This window comes from Ornithorhynchus anatinus, chromosome 7 (assembly GCF_004115215.2).
Source record: "Ornithorhynchus anatinus isolate Pmale09 chromosome 7, mOrnAna1.pri.v4, whole genome shotgun sequence".
Lineage (NCBI taxonomy): Eukaryota > Metazoa > Chordata > Mammalia > Monotremata > Ornithorhynchidae > Ornithorhynchus > Ornithorhynchus anatinus.
Window position 1 is genome coordinate 34,074,042 of NC_041734.1, and position 19,182 is coordinate 34,093,223.

At 40.8% G+C, this 19,182-nt stretch overlaps 1 non-coding gene across 1 annotated transcript; it reads right to left on the minus strand.

Moving 5' to 3' along the window:
* Positions 1-10,665: 10,665 nt before the first annotated feature.
* LOC114813468 lies at positions 10,666-10,803 on the minus strand. The gene has a single exon (XR_003761186.1). It is a non-coding gene; the product is annotated as a small nucleolar RNA SNORA7 (small nucleolar RNA).
* Between the last annotated feature and the right edge of the window lie 8,379 nt (positions 10,804-19,182).

A 19,182-nucleotide genomic window follows, 5' to 3' on the forward strand; every position in this document is an offset into this window, starting at 1 on the left:
CAATCAGTATTAAAAAAAACCTTATAATTTTGTGATCCACTAGCCATGTAAAGACAGACCAATAATAAACTACTTTGAATCATAATTTTGGGGGGTACACATGTAAATACAGTAGTTAATTTTCAAGGTACCCTTTTATTTCCTATCCAGCATAAAGACCCCCGTGTCAAAACAAAGTAAAAATGGTTATAGCTATACTGAATGAATCTGCCATTATCTATGCTAAATTTCAAGGGTTTATAATAGCTCTATTCATGTCAGCCACGATACTTGCTAGGGAAGAGAAATCAGGTTAAGCAAGGTAAAGTTTGCAACTTTATCTAGAAGTGGGAGAGTGCTGTAATCATACAGTGAGACATTGTGAAATCAATCAATTCTATCTGAGAGCCCACTTCGTGCATAGTACTGTACTAAGTGCTTCGGAGAGTAAAATATAACAGGGTTGGTAGACACATTCCCTGCCCATAGTCAGCTCACAGTTTAGAGGATGAAGGTCTGAAAAGACTGTGATATGGGGAAATACTCTATGAAGGGCTTGGTTTTACTCTGTACTTTTCCTGTCTGAAAACTGTGATTCAGGTAGGGTGAGGTTGCCTTGTTCTTCAGTAGTGTCTCCAAAAGGCTAGAAACTTCCTTGCTATGGAAAGAAGTGAGATAACAATTGTGGTATTTATTGTTTATTATATGTTAAGCACTGAGGTAGATGCAAGATATTCAGGTCCCATATGGGGCTCACAGTCTAAGTAGAAGGGAGAATAGGTATTGAATCCCCATATAACAGATTAGGGAACTGAGGCACAGAGAAGTTGATTGACTTGCCCAAAGTCACACAGCAAAAGGAGTGAATCTCTTCTATGGCAAAAACATTGAGAAGATTAGGAGACCATGAGGCAGGCTTGAAAACAGACCATCCCTATGTGGGACTAACCCATTAGCTCAACAAGGATCTATTCTTATATGCAAATAATGAGGAAGAGAATGTCAGTTAAAATTGTTTTTTTCAGCCACATCCACATGAATGGATTGAATTTTAACTGTCAGTAGCTTCACGTCTGAAAACGGAGGATAGATACATGCTTATAGAAGGATGTTTAAATGACCCTCCTTTGTGAAGGTCAAATTTTGCAATGAGCTTAAACAAATAATTTGGACATTTTTATTAGTTTATCTCAGCCTCTCCTCTTCCCTAAAATGCCCTAGAGATTTTGAATTGGCCTCCTATTTTAGACTACCAGCCAGCTAACGATTAGGAGAGTGATTGTATTTCATTAAATTTTGCAATCAGCTGAAATGTATTCCAAACAATTTCATTAATTTTATCAATTCAAAATGAAATACAATTACAAAATTAACTTTAACCATTTACCAATACTTTAAGGCTGGTCATATAAAACAGAAAATCATCCCCAAATCTCCAGAGTAATTTTGTAGGTGAGGGGAGTCTGAAGCGGTAAACCTAATAATATCCAAAATGTCTAATTTAGCCCTGAGTTATCTATCCTGAATGAAAGCCTAGTGGAAAGAGCATAGGTCTGGGAGTCAGAAGACCTGGGTTCTAATTCCAGCACTGTCACGTGTCTGCTGTGTAACCTGGGGCAAGTAGCTTAACTTCTTTGTGCCTCAGTTTCCTCTTCTGTAAAGTGGGAATTAAATCCTACTTTCTCCTCATTAGACTGTGCATTCCAACTCAGGACAGAGGCAATGTGCAACTTGACAACCTTCCATTAACCCTAGTGCTTAGATCAGCATGTGGAACATAGCAAGCACTTCACAAATACCATAAAAAAAAAAATGAGACCAGATGCAAAATGTGATCAAGCCAATAGGAAGAATCAGTTTCAGAATATATTTGTGCTAGCAAGTTCCTAGGAATATTTTGTGTTGCTCATTTTTAGATTGGGATGTAACAGAAGTAAATATAATATTTAACAGTATAATAATAGTATTTGCTAAGTGCCTACTATGTACCAAGCACTGTTCTAAGCACTGGGGGAGATACAAGGTAATCAGGTAGTGTCACTTGGGGGTCACAGTCTTAATCCCCATTTTACAGATGAAATAACTGAGGCATAGAGAAGTTAAGTGGTTTGACCAAGGTCACACAGCAGATAAGCATTGTGGCTCAGTGGAAAGAGCATGGGCCTGGGAGTCGGAGATCATGGGTTCTAATCCTGCCTCCACCTCCTGTCAGCTGTGTGACTTTGGGCAAGTCTCTAAACTTCTCGGTGCCTCTGTTAACTCATCTGTAAAATGGGGATTAAGACTGTGAGCCTCATGTGGGACAACCGGATTACCCTGTATCTATCTCAGTGCTTAAAACAGTGCTTGGCACATAGTAAGCACTTAACAAATATCAACATTATTATTATTATTATTAGACAAGTGGTGGAGGCAAGATTAGAACCCACGTCCTCTGACTCCCAAGCCCGTTCTCTTTATCACTAAACCACACTGCTTCTCCATACTGAATATGCTTATTTGAAGAAGTACTGGAAATAGAAAAGAGAATAATGCTTTTGCCATTGGTAGACCTGATGTTTGGACAGCCAATAACCCAAACTTGCCTGTTTGCATAGACGTTTTGTTTAGGAGGGATGAAAGTGGATTTTGCAAGAAAGAAGAGTGTAAGGAGGAGACTATGAGTGAATAGAGGTGATATGTAAAGTGAGGGAGCCCCTTTAAGCCAATGTACATATGCATATTTACTTGAGGTAATATGTGTCTGGTTATGATGAGTTAAGGGATTTATGCTATAAATGTTCCATTGACACTCTTGAGTCATTGATTGTTTTCTTGATTTCAGTGAAGTTGGTTGTCCCCTCTCCTAGATAGTGTAATACCTGCTCTTCCTGCTCTGTCAGCAGGGACTGTGTCTGTTATATTGTAGTCTCCTAAATCCTTACTACAGTGTCCTGCACACAGTAGGTGCTCAATAAATATGACTGATTTACTGACTTAGATTGTGTGCCTCATGTGGGGCATGGGCTGTGCCCAATCAAATTATTTTGCACCTGCTCTAGTGCTTAACACAGTGTTTGGCACATTGTTATTACTGTTCTCAAAGCAAATATTAAATAAAGCGACAGTTGCATTCTGCTGAGAAGGGACAGGAATAAATAGTCTGGTTTATAGTTAATCAGATGTTAAAAGTAGCAAAGGATTATGTACTGAGTGCAGAGCATTGTTCTAAACTCCTGGAAAAGTACAGTAAAACAGAGCTGGTAGACACAAACCCCACCCACAAGATCTTGCAGTAGTCAGAATATATGTAAGACTGAAAGTTAAATTAAAAGTATTTAACTTCTTGGGCTCTGGTGAGCTTCAAAACATCATATACAAAGTTCCTGGAAAGAAAATGTTTTTAAGGATAAAAATATGCTACCATATAATTAAATTTTAATATTATGTACATATTATTTCATAATGAAATTTAATGAATAATGCTAACACTATATTTCATGTCGATTTTATAATTTTCAAAATATATTTATATTTGGTCAATTCTTTAGATTTTGGGAATGCATGTATGAAACTTTTATTATTGTTTACCCTTTTTTCCTTAATACTCAATTTTCATGGCCTCCACTGAGAAGCAGCCTTGGTTTTAATGGTCAGGATTCACGTCTGGGAGTCAGGAAGACTGGGTTTGAGAACTGAATCTCCCACTTCCCTGCTGTGTGGCATAGGGCAAGTCACTCAACTTTTCTACGTCACAGTTTTCTCATCTGAAAAATGGGATTGAAATACATGCCCTCTCTCCCTTAAATGGTGAGCTCAGCGCAAGGGAGGGACTGTGTTCAATCTGATTATCACATGTCTAACTCAGTGCTTAACATAGTACCATGCACATAGAAAGTGCTTAATAAAATGTTAAGAAGGCTAACCAGGGATGTGAAATAAGGTTAAAAATCACTGGATTTTTAGGGACACAGCATTGTCTAATGGATAGAAGATGGGCCTAGGAGTCAGAAGGACCTGGGTTCTAAGTTTGGCTCCACCATTAGTCTGCTGTGTTACTTTGGGCAAATCACTTCATTTCTCTGATCCTCATCTGTAAAATAGGGATTAAGACTTTGAGCCCCATGTGGGACAGGCTGTGTCTTGTATCTACCCCAGCACTTAGTACAGTGCCTGGCACATAGCAAGCACTTAGCAAATACCGTAATTACCATTATTAGATAAATAAGATTGTGGCCTGCCTCTAGAGAGAGCTGCAGCTACCACCTAGAAATTCTTGGGAAAAACAAACTGGGTAAATTCAACATGCAGCAACAGAAAGGTGGCTCCGGGTGATAAGATGCCATTCGGTCTGGGGAAAAGAGAATTGGCCTAAAGCTCTGTCTTATTCCATTGGTCCTTTCATGGTTGTCTTCAAATCCCTAGGTAGGAAAACAGCTTCCTTTGCTTTGACAGAATTATTCAGTTTTTGAAACCAAATGTGAAGCCCAAACACTGTTAAATCACTGTTCTCCTGAGGGGCTCAGGCAACACTCAGTTCTGCTAGAGCACATGTTTTCACTGCACTCTTTGGATAGAATACAATTTGCAAATTTGGGAACAAACTTTTCACAACACCCCACATTGTTTATGTATGTGTTCTTATACTCTACTGCTACCCCTATCTAAAATTTATTTTAACATCCGTCTCCATCATATTGACCAACTCTATTGTATTGTACACTCCCATGTGCATAGCACAGTGCTCTGCATACTATCAGCCTTCCATAAATAGCGTTGTTTGATTGAGACTGGCTAGAGCATGCCACAGTTTCAGCAGAAATGTATTTTGCATGCATGCTGCATCGGATGCTGTGATTCTTTCAGATCAAGTTTCCCTTAAAGGGGGATTTTTGCAAGAATGCACCCCCACGTTAGAAGGGACCTAGATAGTAGTAATAATAATAATGGTATTTGTTAAGCGCTTACTATGTGTCAAGCACTTTTCTAAGCTCTGGAGTATATACAAGGTAATCAGGTTGTCCTATGTGGGGTTCACAGTCTTAATCCCCATTTTACAGATGAGGGAACTGAGGCACAGAGAAGTTAAGTGATTTGCCCAAAGTCACATAGTGACAAGTGGCGGAGTCAGGATTTGAACCCATGACCTCTGACTCCCAAGCCGGTGCTCTTTCAATTTAGCCAAGCTGCTTACCTCTCCAAAGAGAAACATTATGCAGTGCCATAAAAAAAAAAGAAAAGAAAAAGACTTCCAAAAGAGAAAAATTTAAGCCAACAGCACTGCAACTTTGAAAATGAGAACTCTTCTCTTCCATGGAATACCATCCCAGGAAACAATTTATTACCTTTCCCTATTCTTCAGTCCTTGATTGTTTGAAAACAACATCCTGACATTGTTTTCTTGGTTTGTGTGTATTTAGAGATGACCTTTGGGGATACTCTACTTCTAGATCCTTTTTTTTTTCTGTTATTATGTAATGACATGCTCCCCTTTCCTCAGACTGGCCTGTATTTTTTATTATTTTCACACATGGCTCTCCTCCATTTTATTTAGCGAGCTCATATATTCATTTCTTTCTTTCTTGTAATGAACTTGAAAGCAGTGTGGCATAGGGGAAAGAGCACAGGTTCTGGAAGTCAAAGGACTTGGATTCTTATCCTGGCTCAGCCACTTGTCTGCTATGTGACCTTGGGAAAGTAACCTATCTTCTCTGTACTTAAGAGTAGCATCTGTAAAAACATGGGGATTAAATCCTCCTTCTGACTTGGATGGTGTTCTCGAAAAGAGAATGGAACTAAAAAGGCAGTGAGGATTCGAACCCAAGGTGGTGACGCAAGCAAGGAAAAGTAACACTCAGAGACAGTGGTGGGTAGATCAGAAAAGGGAGGAATATGACCGAATGCCCGTTCACATCCGGAGAGGTATGAGTGACACAGCAGGACCCCTCTCCAGTTTGGCTGTGCCTTTATTTACAATATATAGGAGAACTAGCCAATCACAAAAGAACTCTGACAAGTGTGTTTTCTTCAGTGACGAAAGAGACTCTTCAGGCAAGCCTTATCTGTTTTGGGTAAGAAGCAATCTCCTATACCCTGGAATTTGGAATTTGCGGATGTGATATACATCCCACCTGAAATGGGGGACTTCCTGAGACAAAAACAGAGTCATTTAGATCAAGAGCTGCTATGCTCAGAATACTGTTCCAAAACAGGTGGTGTGCCTCATGTAGGTGAGGGATTATGTCTAATTTGATAATCTTTGTATCTAAGCCAACATTTAGGACAGTGCCTGGCATACAGTCAAAGCTTAACAAGTGCCACTGAAAAAACAAATAAAAACCCCCTGACTACTTGGTGCTTCTTGCCCAGAGCAACAGCTTGTGACCAAAGCCTGCTTCTTATCTCTCGTCACTTTTTCACCCTGAGCTCTAGACTGTAAGCTCCTTGTGAGTAAGGAACATGTCCACCATCTTTGTTATATTATATTCTTTCAAGTACTTAGTACAGTGCTCTGCACACAGCAAGCATTAAAAATAAATATGATTGATTAAACAAGGTCCTTGAAGTCAGGGTTCACCTCTAACTCTAATGTTGTCCCCCAAATGCATAATACACTGCTCTCCACATATTAAGTGCCCAGTAAGGCACACTGAGAAACAGTGTGGCCTAATGGAAAGCATGGGCCTGGGAGTCAGAGGATCTGAGTGATTCTAATGCTGGCTCTGTTGCTTGCCTGCTGTGTGATCTTGGGCAAGTTGTTTAATTTCTATGTGCCTTCGTTGCTCATCTGTTAAATGGGGATGAAATGTCCATTTTTCCTCCCCTAGACTTTGAGCCTCGTGGAATAGGAACTGTATTAACTCTGCTTACTCTATTATATTCTCTCTTGGCACACCCTGTGTTCTGTAAATTCTTACAGAAATGCAACATGGCCTAGTAGGTAAAGATGGTTTAGGGAGTCAGAAGTCAGCTTGATTAACAAAAATCTGCCCCAGTGCTCAGTACAGTGCTTAGCACCTAGTAAGAGTTTAACAAATGGAGTAATAATAGGAATAATAATACATACCATTGATTGATAACACTCCAACTAGTGTTTTTTTGCTTCTCCTGTAAAAGCCCCCAGATTACCCAATTACCCCTGCTTTCCCACTTTGAATTTACTGAGCATGCCTCTTCTCCTAAATAAAAGGCTCTTTCCCTTCAGTAAAGCCAAACCACACTCAACTCCTCCATCAGTGTCTTTCAATAAGGACATATTTTCCATAAGATGATGGGGGTCTTATTAATGCTGCCTAGCTGTAAAATCTGAAGAAATGTGCAATGATGAGTTTAGCAGAGCTCAGGTTAGATGAATTCGTGGCTGAAGGGAAGGCCTGCCCCTTCCAACAGTCTGGCCTCTTTTTACAAGCCCAGTCCCCTCCCCGCCCCCTTGGCTAACATCACCCTGTGATGCCCCTCACATACACACACACATACACACACACATACATACACGAATACTGGTAGCAATCAGTCAATCATTCATTGAGCATTTGCAGAGCACTGTACTAAGCGCTTGGGAGAGCACATTGTAGCAATAAAGACATATTCCCTGCCTGAAATGAGTTTACAGTCTAGCAGAAGAGACAGACATTAATATAAATAAATTACAGATATGTACATAAATGCTCTGGGGCTGGGAGTGGGGATGAATAAAGGGAGCAAGTCAGAGTGATGCACAAGGAAGAGGGAGAAGAGGAAAGGAAGGCTTAGTCAGGAAAGGCCTCTCGGAGGAGTTGTGCCTTCAATCAGGATTTCAAGCGGGGAGAGTCAGCAATTCCTGTTCCTTAGCAATGCACTAGTAATATTCCCCAAAATAATTTTCAGAAGCTATTTATGAGCATTTACTTGGTTGGATCTATTAGAATCAATCAATCAACATTTTTTTCTGTTGTTTGCTAAGTACTTACTGTGTGCCAGGCACTGTACTAAGAGCTGGGGTAGATACAAGCCAATCAAGTTAGACCCAGTCCATGTCCCACATGGGGTTCACAGTCTTAATTCCCATTTTCCAATGAGGTAACTGAGGCACAGAGAAGTGAAGGGACTGGTCCAAGGTCACACAGCTGACAAGTGGTAGAGCTGGGCGATCAGAACCTAGATCCTTCTGAGTCTCAGGCCCATGCTCTATCCACTAGGACACGCTGCGTCTCTATAAGAATTTGTTGAATTCTTAGGGTGTGCTGAGTGAGAGTAAGTGGACATCATCCCTGCTTTCAAGTTAGAAGCAATACAATGGACATTTTTTTCTCTTAGCACTAATAAACTACTGTACGTGTTTTTCCAAGAATGATCAGCTGTCCTCCTCAAGACTGTTAGCTCCTTTGGGGCAGGGAATGTGTCTGTTTACTGTTATACTGTGTACTCTTCTCAGCATTTAGTACAGGGCTCCGCACACAGTAAGTGCTCAAGAAATATGATTGAATAAATAAATGAACAAGGCTCCAACCCGAACCATTTTCTGATTGAAACATTGCATTTTAAGTACTTTTATTTTCCTTTCTCTCCTCTTTTGCATGGCAATGGATACAGCAGGGGCCTGGGAGTCAGAAGATTATGTGTTCTAATCCTGGCTCCACCACACGTCTGCTATGTGGCCTTGGGCAAATCTCTGTGTCTGTTACTTTATCTTTAAAATGGGGATTATAAGACTGTGAGCCCTATGTGGGACAGGGACTGTGTCTGACCTGATTGCCTTGTCTCTACCCCAACACTTAGTACAGTTCTCCACACATAGTAAGCATTTAACAAGCACTATTATTATTAATATCTTACAAAGATTACATTTGTAAGCAGGGGAAGCAGCGTGGCTCAGTGGAAAGAGCCTGGGTTTCAAAGTCAGTGGTCATGGGTTCGACTCCTGGCTCTGCCAGTTGTCAGCTGTGTGACTGTGGGCAAGTCACTTAACTTCTCTGTGCCTCAGTGACCTCATCTGTAAAATGGGGATTAACTGTGAGCCTCATGTGGGACAACCTGATGACCCTGTATCTACCCCAGCGCTTAGAATAGTGCCCTGCACATAGTAAGCGCTTAATAAATATCAACATTATTATTATTATTATTTGTCAAGCTCAACTCTGTTGGTTATCGGCAGCACTGTTGATCTCCTCCCATTTTTCTACTAACCTAACAGACCTGAGGGAAATAAGTAATCAATCTGAAATCTTTCCTCATGCCACATTGATCAGCTTTCTGATCATTCTGTCCCTTCGATCAATGTCTCTCTTGTCCAGTAATTTCAGGCCTGTATTATGCCATTGCAGAGACACCATTTAGCAGGTCAGAAAGCAGATCTTTCTCTAGTTGTACTAGTGTCATGGTAAAAAGAGTTTTTAATGCCCATCATTTCTAAATCCAACTTTGATAAATTCATGTGTTCTTAAGATTGTAAGGTACCTAGGTTGAAGATAGTGTCCTGAATAACTGTTGTGAGTTCTCAAGGGCCTAATGAGGTGCTCTGAATATGATATAAAATTAGTAAATATTGTTGCTGCTGTTGCAGCTACTGCTGATGTTGAAAGACTCATAATGGGCTCCCAGAGAGAAATTTAGGAATGTGGAAGAAATAAAGATCCCAGATGGGCCATTCCTTGTCATGGGAACACAGCTGTGCATCAAGGAGGGTAACCATCACACTGCTCTTGCATTTTTTTCTTGGTATTTGTTAAAGTGCTCACTGTGTGCTAGACACTGTACTAAGTACTGGGGTAGATAGAAGAACATCAGATTGGGCAAGTCTTATCAGAATGGTGGAAGTATCAGCAGTATCTTTAAAGTCTTGTGCCGTCCACACACACCTATTTATAATAGCTGCGGTATTTGTTAAGTTCTTACTATGTGCCCGGCACTGTACTAAGCACCAGGGTGGATACAAGCAAATCGGTTGATCATAGTCCCTGTCCTACATGTTGCTCACAGTCTCAAAACCCATTTTACAGATGAGGTAACTGAGACACAGAGAAGTGAAGTGACTTGCCCAAGATCACACAGCAGACAAGTGGCGGGGCCGGGATTAGTACCCAGGTCCTTCTGACACCCAGGCCCATGCTCTATCCACTAGACCATGTAAACAATAATTTTTACTTTCATCCCTGAAGTGTGGTTACCATTTGTCTGTGCCTAGAGATTCCAGTAAATTCAGTGATCTTCCAGAATGCACAATGTCTTGAAACCCCAAACCCACTTTCCTGAGAACCCAGGAAAAGGGTCTTTAATTAATTCATTCAAATGACTAACATTGCCAGGCCCCTCAGAATTCATTTCATAGATTCAGGATTAGTACAGTGCTTGGCACTTAATAAGTGCTTAACAAATACCATTTTTACACTTTACATCCATCCAAGATCTCTCAACCAAATTGAAGTGATTTGGATCAGGAGTTGCTAGGGTTCCCTGTAAAAAGTAGAAGAATAAGCCCCCTGGCAACTGAACAGATTTTGTCTGGTCTTGTCTTATGCCTTTGAGTCGTTTCCGACTCACAGCTACGCCATGGTCGCATCTCTTCCAGAACGACCCACCTCCATCTGCAATTGTTCTGGTAGTGTATTCATAGAGATTTCTTGCTAAATATACAGAAGTGGTTTACCATTGTCCTCTTCCACGCAGTAAGCTCGAGTCTGCATCTCAACACTCTCATGCCGCTGCTGCCCAGGCATGGGTGAAGTTTTGACTTGTAGCAGATTGCCTTTCACTTGCTAGCAATTGCCCATGCTAGGAGTGGAATGAGTAAGCCTCTGCTTGACTCTCCCTCCCATAGCCATGACTGGTAGAATACTGGAAACTCTCCAGATGCGACCCTGAGAAGGGGAGCAATATTTGTGCTTCCCTTGGAAATTGTTTCCATCAAATAAGGAAGGAGAAGCAGCCTGGCCTAGCAGAAGGAGCACGGTCCTGGGAATCAGAGGACCTGGGTTCAAATCCCAGCTCTGCCACATAGCTGCTGTGTGACCTAGGGTGTCACTTTACTTCTCTGTGCCTCAGTTCCCTCATCTGCAAAATGGGGATTTAATTCCTGTTCTCCCTCCTACTTGGACTGGGAGTCCCATATGGGAACTGGTTATCTTGTATCTATTCCAGCACTTAATTCGGTGCTTGCCAAATGGTAAGTGCTTAACAAATACCATTATTGCTACCATTATTATATGTGTAATTATTTATATTAACGTGTCTCCCCTTCTAGATTGAAAGCACACTGTGGGCAGGTAATATGTCTACCAACTCTGCTGTATTGTACTTTCCCAGCCACTTAGTACAGTGCTCTATACAGAATAACTGCTCAGTAAATACAATTGATTGGTTATTATTATTATTGGGAAGAATAATCTTATTTTATCCAAAATAGCTCTGGAAAACTCTGCTAGGTCCTTTCTAAATCAAAATGCATGTGGAGCTTACAGTTTGTACTTTGCCAGAACCTTTATAAACTGAAAAAAAAAATGGCTTGTGTAACGTCCACAAAGTATTTGTGTAAATCCCCTGGGTATGACTTTGAACTGTAGATATGCATTATTTTCTTTAATTACTTTCTTTAGTTCCTCCAAGGTAAACCCTAAAATTAAAATCACAAGGATCATCTTTATGTTACCGTTGTAAAAGATCCTTCTAGACTCTTGTGAGTCTTTGTGAGGTATAAAGTAAATTAGTTCCTACAGCTTAATAAAAATATTCAGCCCAAGTAGAGATTTGTTCTAAGCATCTGAAATGATGTTTTCACTTGACTGAACATCCATCCTAATGACGTCTCAGTTGAGCAAAAATTAAGTCATTTTGGGGGTCAATCTGCTGCTTGGCTTTCTTAAATTTGACAGGGAAAAACTCAGCAAATGTAGCCTAAGGGAGAGTAGCCTCATGCTTTCTTCTTCAGGATTTCAAAAAAAAACCCTTCTGTTTAATGTTTCAGAGGTAAAAACTAGAACCTGAAACAGGATCTGGAAATATTTAAGATGATTGACTTATGATTGATATATGTTGAATAATGCAACCTTAATTCAACCTTCAAAAGCCCTTATGCTTAAAGTTTGTGAATTTCCTGTTCTTCTGGTTTTCACAAGCTGTGTGGAAGTTTTCCCTTGAGTTAGGGCCAGAACATTAAGAAGCCTCAGCACCAAAAAATTATGTTCCCAGAACACTGAATTCCCATCTCCTCCAGAACAAGGAGGAAGATGTGCCAATGTCCTGCGGATATGTATTTTTATTTACAGGCCAGAGACACAGGCTCCTACCGAATACTCAAGAACTTTCACCTTCCTTCTTGCAGCAGTCAGTCAATCATATTTATAGAGTGCTTAATGTCTACAGAGCACTATACTAAACCCTTGGGATAGTACCATATACTATATACACGTTCTCTGCCCACACCGAGTTTACATTCTAGAAGGAGAGATGGACATTTATATGAATAAACACATTATGATTTTGTACATGAGTGCTGTGGGACTGAGGGTCAGGTGAATAAAGGATACAAATCGAAGTGCAACACTGTCATGGGAGGGAGGGAGAGAAAAAGAAATAAGGGCTTAGTCAGGGAAGGCCTCTTGGAGGGCTTTGAACTTGGGAAGAGTGATCATCTGTCTGGTATGAAGAGGGACCAGGTCAGAAGCAGGTTGTGGGCAAGAGGTCGGAGGTCAGATAGACAAGATCGAGGTACACTGAGTAGATTGGCATTAGAGGAGTAAAGTGTGCAGGCTGGGTTGTAGGAGGAGACAAACAAGGTAAAATAGGAGGGGGCAAAGTGATTAAATGCTTTAAAGCTGATGGAAAGGAGTTTCCTTACTTGGCAAAGTTTACTTAGAAGAGTACAATTCAATAAAGCTGGTACACATGACCCCTGACCACAAGGAGTTTTCAGTCTAATGTACTCCACTAGGCCATGCTGCTTCTTTTATCTTTTCTGATTAGGTGTGTGTGTTTGTGTGCATGCGTGTGCGCACACGCACACGCACACGCACATAGTCATCAGCATTAAGAAGCCCTGTATCAGTGATTCAAGGACTTTAAGTGATATCCTCTAGACTGAAAGCTTGTTGTGGGCAGGGAACGTTTCTACCAATTCTGCTGTATTGTATTCTCCCAAGCACTTAGCACCATGCTCTTCACCCAGAAAGTACTCAATAAATACCAGTCTTCTCAGACTATTGAGATGAATTTCCTGGAGGATCAGAATCATGTTTTGATTCCAGATTTCTCACTGTCTTCTAGTGTGACTCTGTACAATAGATTAAACAAAGCCAGACCTTATAAACACCACTGCTCTGAAATGGGGGGGGGGGGTGTTTCTGAATTTTGGAATCATTCAGGTATTCCTTGAATGCATATTGGTATGTGAAATTTTTATACTCGGAAACCCTGCCCTGGCAGTTCTACCTTCTTTTTCGTTTTCCTTCTTTTCCACCCACTCTCAACTGAAACAGTTTCCAAAAGTCCCACTAAATGGTTTTGTTTAATGACTGTTCCTCAAATCTTTTTTCCCAGAAAAAAGATTCTTTAGGGAATAATGACTCAGAATGGGTCTTTAATATAAATATAATGAAAAAGATCTCTCTTTTCCTGTAATATACAGAGCAGTTGCCCCCTGAGTGCAGAAGGACACTACTGCTAGATTTCACTGATAACTGCAAGTGTGGCTAATAAGTCAGAAGGATCATTATGTATATATATATTATCTAGAAAAGCAGCTTGGCTTAGTGGAAAGTGTCCAAGCTTAGGAGTCGGAGGTTGTGGGTTCTAATCTCGCCTCTCCCACTTTACAGCTGTGTGACTTTGGGCAATTCCCTTAACTAATTTGTGCCTCAGCTCATCTGTAAAATGGGGATTAAGACTGTGAGCTCCACGTGGGACAACCTAATTAACTTGTATCTACTCCAGTGCTTAGAACAGTGCTTGGCACATAGTAAGCGCTTAACAAATACTATCATCATCATCATCATCATCATCTTGCATATATCTGTAATTTTATTTATTTGTATTGATATCTGTCTCACCCCCTGTAGACTGTGGGCTCATTGTGGACAGGGAATCTCACTCTTTATTGTTGAATTGTACTTTCCCAAGTGCTTAATACAGTGCTCTGCACAAAAGTGCTTAATAAATACGATTGAGTGATTGATTGAATGAATCTCTTCCAGGGGGCTATCTACCCTGCAACCTCCTACTGGTAAAGTGGTGTTTGCTCTCCCTGTTTACATTTCCTCAAATTTTAGACCTTTGCTCTGGTCTGTTCTCTCATTTCTGATTGATGGATGTCAAACTCACCTATCTTCTGCTGCTGCTATTGCTGCTGCCCTCCCAATTAAGCATTGATATAACACTTTGTTCTAGATTTTGTCTTTAAAACATTCCTTCTTTCCGGTGTTTCTCCATTTCTTCTCACCTACAGCAGCTTTTTTGGTATCCAGCTGCTGTACGTTCTCCCATTCTCATTAGGCTGGCTCAGCAAAGGTGGGATGCAAGGAGCATTGTTTCAGTATTGGTGGACTGTCTGATTCTGGGACCTCACAGTTTTTCTTTTTTAAAACAAGGCATTTATTAAACATTTTACCTATGTGCCAGGCACTGCACTAAACACTGAAGTAGCTACAAACTAATCAGGTTGGGCACAGTCCATGCCCCAAAAAGGGCTCACAGTTTTAATCCCCATTTTACAGATGAGGTAACTAAGGAAAAGAGAAGTGAAGTGACATGCCCAAAGTTATATGGCAGACAAGTGGCAGAGTTAGGATTTGAACCCAGGTCCTTCTGACTTCCAGACTGTGCTTTATCCACTAGGTCACGGAGTTTCTCAATTAGGGCACTTTTAAATTTTAACTCATTGAAATAGAATTAGTGTCTCTCTTCCACATTAACTACCACAACTTATTGCTGGGGCATTGGTGGAGATTTGATTCAGTTTCCTTGGATTTGCTATCTTTCAATTTCCTATATCTCTTTTAAGGAGTAATGTAAATGAAAGAACCTTTGTTCCATGGGAATTTTAGCTTTTATTACAGATGCTTAGTATTAAAAGGAATTTGCTTGACTGAGTCATGCCTGTTGATAGGAGAGCAGATAAATACATATTAATGGAAAAATTCTGTCCATAAACAAATACTTCTCATTAATGGGCTGTTTTCATCCAAGGCCAAATACCGTTAAAAGCAGTAATGCACAGTGGATTCCCATCAGTCTTGGGGAATAGTCTAAGAGCCCCCACAGTACTGATGTACTGATCCATTAACACCACCTCCCTTGCCTTTCCTGGTGAGGTTCTGTATAATCCCAGACCTTGTCAGTCTGTCAGTTGTATTTATTGAGCACTTACAATGTGCAGAGCACTGTACTAAGTGCTTGGGAGTGTACCATACAACAATAAAGTGACACATAGCCTGGCCACAACAAGTTTAGAGTCTAGAGGGCTCTTCCCTATCTCAGACCTTGTCCCTCCCTCCCTTCACTGTTGTCTGGGGCAGCTACTCTCCAAGGCTCCTTTAGTTGGGAAGTATGGAGATGGTTTCAAATGGTTCTGTTCATTTCTGACTTCCACTGCTGACTATTTCTTAAATGGCATTTGCTAAGTGCTTACTCTGTGCCAGACACCTTACTAAGCACTGGGCTTTATATAAGATAATCACATTGGACATAGTCCATGCCCCACATGGTACTCAGAGCCTGAATCCCCATTTTACAGATAAGGTAACTGAGGCAGAGAGAACTTACATGACATGCCCAGGGTCACATGGCAGACAAGTGGTAGAGGCAGTATTAGAACCCAGGTCTCTCCCCACTTCAATCCATACCTTACTCTGCTACCCAGATGATCTTTCTACAGAAACATTCTGAGCATGTTACCACTCTCCTCAAAAATCTCCAATGGTTGCCTATCAACCTCCGTACCAAGAAAAACTGCTCACTATTGGCTTCAAAATTCTTCATCACCTTGCCCGCTCCTACCTCACCTCCCTCCTCTCCTTCTATATCCCAGCCCACACACTCTGCTCCTCTGGTACTAACCTTCTCACTTGGCCTTGATCTCGCCCATTTCACCACTGACCCCGGCCCAAGTCCTACCTCTGGCCTAGAACGCCCTCCCTCCTCAAATCCTCCAAATAATCACTCTTCCTCCAAGAGACCTTCCCAGACTAAGCTCCCTCTTCCTCAGATACCCCTCCCTTTCGCATCACTTTGACTCACTCCCTTTGCTCTTCCCTCACTTGCCCCACAGCACTTATGTATATATGTATTTAACTATAATTCTATTTATATTGATGCCTGTTTGTTTAGATGTCTGCTCCCCCCTACCCCAGACTGTAAGCCCAATGTGGGCAGGGATTGAACCTCTTTATTGCTGTATTGTACTTTCCAACCATTTAGTATAGTGCTCTGCACACAGTAAGTGCCCAATAAATACGATTAAATGAATGAAAGGTCCTTCTAACACCCAGGCCCGTGCTGTATCCACTAAGCACACTACTCTGATCAGTCAATTACTGGTACTTGTATTAAGTTCTTACTGTATGCAGAGCAGTGCACTAAGTACTTCGGGACTTCTATATAACAAAATTCGTAGACACACTCCCTGCCCTCATGGAGCTTAAAGTCTCCATGCTTAAAATAGCCCAGAAGTGCTGTAGAATCAATTGGTGTGTATGGAAATAGAGAGTGATCTTGGGGGAGTGCAGAGGGGAAGGGAAAACCTCAGAAGAGAAGCAGAGTTGCCTAGTGGATAGAACCTGGGCCTTGTAGTCAGAAGGACCAGGGTTCTAATCCTGGCTCCATCACTTATCTGCGGTGTGACCATGAGTGAGTCACTTAACTTCTCTGTGTGTCACTTACCTTATCTGTAAAATTGGAATTAAGACTGGGAGCCCTGTGTGGGACATGGACTTTATCCAACCTGATTTTCTTGTATTTAACCCAGCACTTAGAACAGTCCTGGCATGTGGTAAGTGCTTAAATATTGCATGGTATTATTATTATTGTCATCATTCTTATCAATCAATCAATAATATTCATTGAGTGTTTACTAAATGCTTGCGAGAGTACAATACAATGGAGATAGTAAACTTAATTCCTGTCCTAGAGCTTGCACTGCCTGAATCCCTGGATCCTTTAATTAGACCTAGGCAGTCTATCAATCGTGTTATCTACTCAGCAGCGATTTTTCCACCCATTTGAGTTTGTGCTTTACTCTTATTTAATCCAGGGGTAGCTAGTTTACAGCTGCAACTTTCTATTACTGTCATTATTATTATCACTGCATGTAAAGAGAAGCAGCATGGCCTAAAGGAAAGAGCACGGGCTTGGTAGTCAGAGGACCTGGGTTCTAATCCCAACTCTGCCACTTGTCTGCCATTTGACCTTAGGCAAGTCACTTCTTCTCTGTGCTTCAGTTACCTCATCTGTAAAATGGGGATTAAAAGTGTGAGTCCTATGTGGGTAGGGACTGTATCTGACCTGATTACCTTGTCTCTACCCCAGCACTTAGAACAGTGCTTGGCACATAGTAAGCACTTAACAAACCCCACAATTATTATCATTATTATTATGTTGAGTGTTAACTATGTATCAAACACTCTTCTAAGTGCTTGACTAGATAGGTTAATCAGGTCAGACACAGCCCTGTCCCACATGGGACCCCCAATCTAATTTAAAGGGAGAACACATCTGAAGAAGATGTTGATGATGATGCTTATAACAATTGCTTCAGAAGTGATCAGATCTCTCTAAGAAGTTGCCCATACTGGACACAACAGTTAGAATTTGCCATTCTAGGTCCTGGGCTGGAACTGGCCACCCTGGACGTGGTATAGTTTACTCCCTGCTTTACCTGAGGGTGTTAGTTTTGCCACTAAATAGGATTCCTTTCTCTCCTATGAATCGAAATCTTATCATAGCAGGAGAGTTTGCATATGCTGATGAAGCTTAGAGCTACGCCACATAGGGCTACCCATATAGGAAAGGTCTAAGCCCAAGCAACAAAGTCAATTCACCTGTGCTGGGCAGCAGCGGCATGGGAAAAAGTCAAAGGCGGATGATCAAGTGATCAAAATGTTGATCAAAGACAGTGGCAGAGACTCAAGTTTTTACTGCACGGAAGAAGGCAATGGTAAACCACTACTCTATCTTTACCAAGGAAACTCTATGGATACACATACCAGAATGACTTTATGACCAAAGATGGGACGTTCTGAAGAGGGTGTGTCCATAGAGTCGCTATGGGTCGGAAACAACTCGACAGCATTTGAAGAAGAGGATTCCTTTGACCTGAAGCCTAGATGGGCTCACATTATTCCATTCTTTTTCCTGGAAAGGTGTGGGGAAAGTATGAAATGACTCCAGAGAAAACCCACACAAGAAAGATATTTTCCAATTCCAGGACTAGTTGAATATAAAGTTTCCCATTCTATCTGAGACAGCTGATCGTAATTAATCCTGGTTTTCCTTAGCCTCCACTGTAGGTCTGCTAAACTGAATTAGTCCTCTTGCCTCAAGCTGCATGATACGTGATTCCATCGACTGCTTTTTTTCATTAAAATAACCATGTTTGAAAAATCTAAAACAATACACCATTTAGAGAAGAATCTTTAAATTATATAAGAACAAAACAGATTTACTATTTTTACCCAACCAGCAGGAATGACTAAAATAGAGGTTGTTTAAGGAATAAGAAGACGATTCTATATCTATATCCTGACCTCAACCAGGTTCAAGAAATAAAGTAGCTGAAGAGTAAATGTGTTCAATCATATTTTATTCACTTCATCCAGATTCTAATGACTTTATAGACTATGATTTACTTTTAATATGGGTTTTGTTGAATCCACCAATTAATCCAGCTCAGATTGAAAGCAAACACAAAACCCTCCTGTATCCATGGTGAGATAAAATCAAGCTTCTGATGTCATTATTAAGTAATCAATCAGTGGTATTTATTGAACAATTACTGTGTGCAGAGCACTCTACTAAGTGCTTAGGAAACTAATACAAGAGTTGGTAGACGTGTTGCCTGCCCATAAAGCTCACAATCTAGGGTTACTAGTCTACATTCTAATATCATAAGCAAAGGCTGAAATAACCTCAGATCTTTTTTTATGGTATTTTTAAGCACATTTGTTATGTGGCAGGCACTGTACTAAGTGCTGGGGTAGATCCAAGATAATTAGGTTGGAACAGTCCAAGTCTTTATCCCCATTTTACAGATGAGGTAACTGA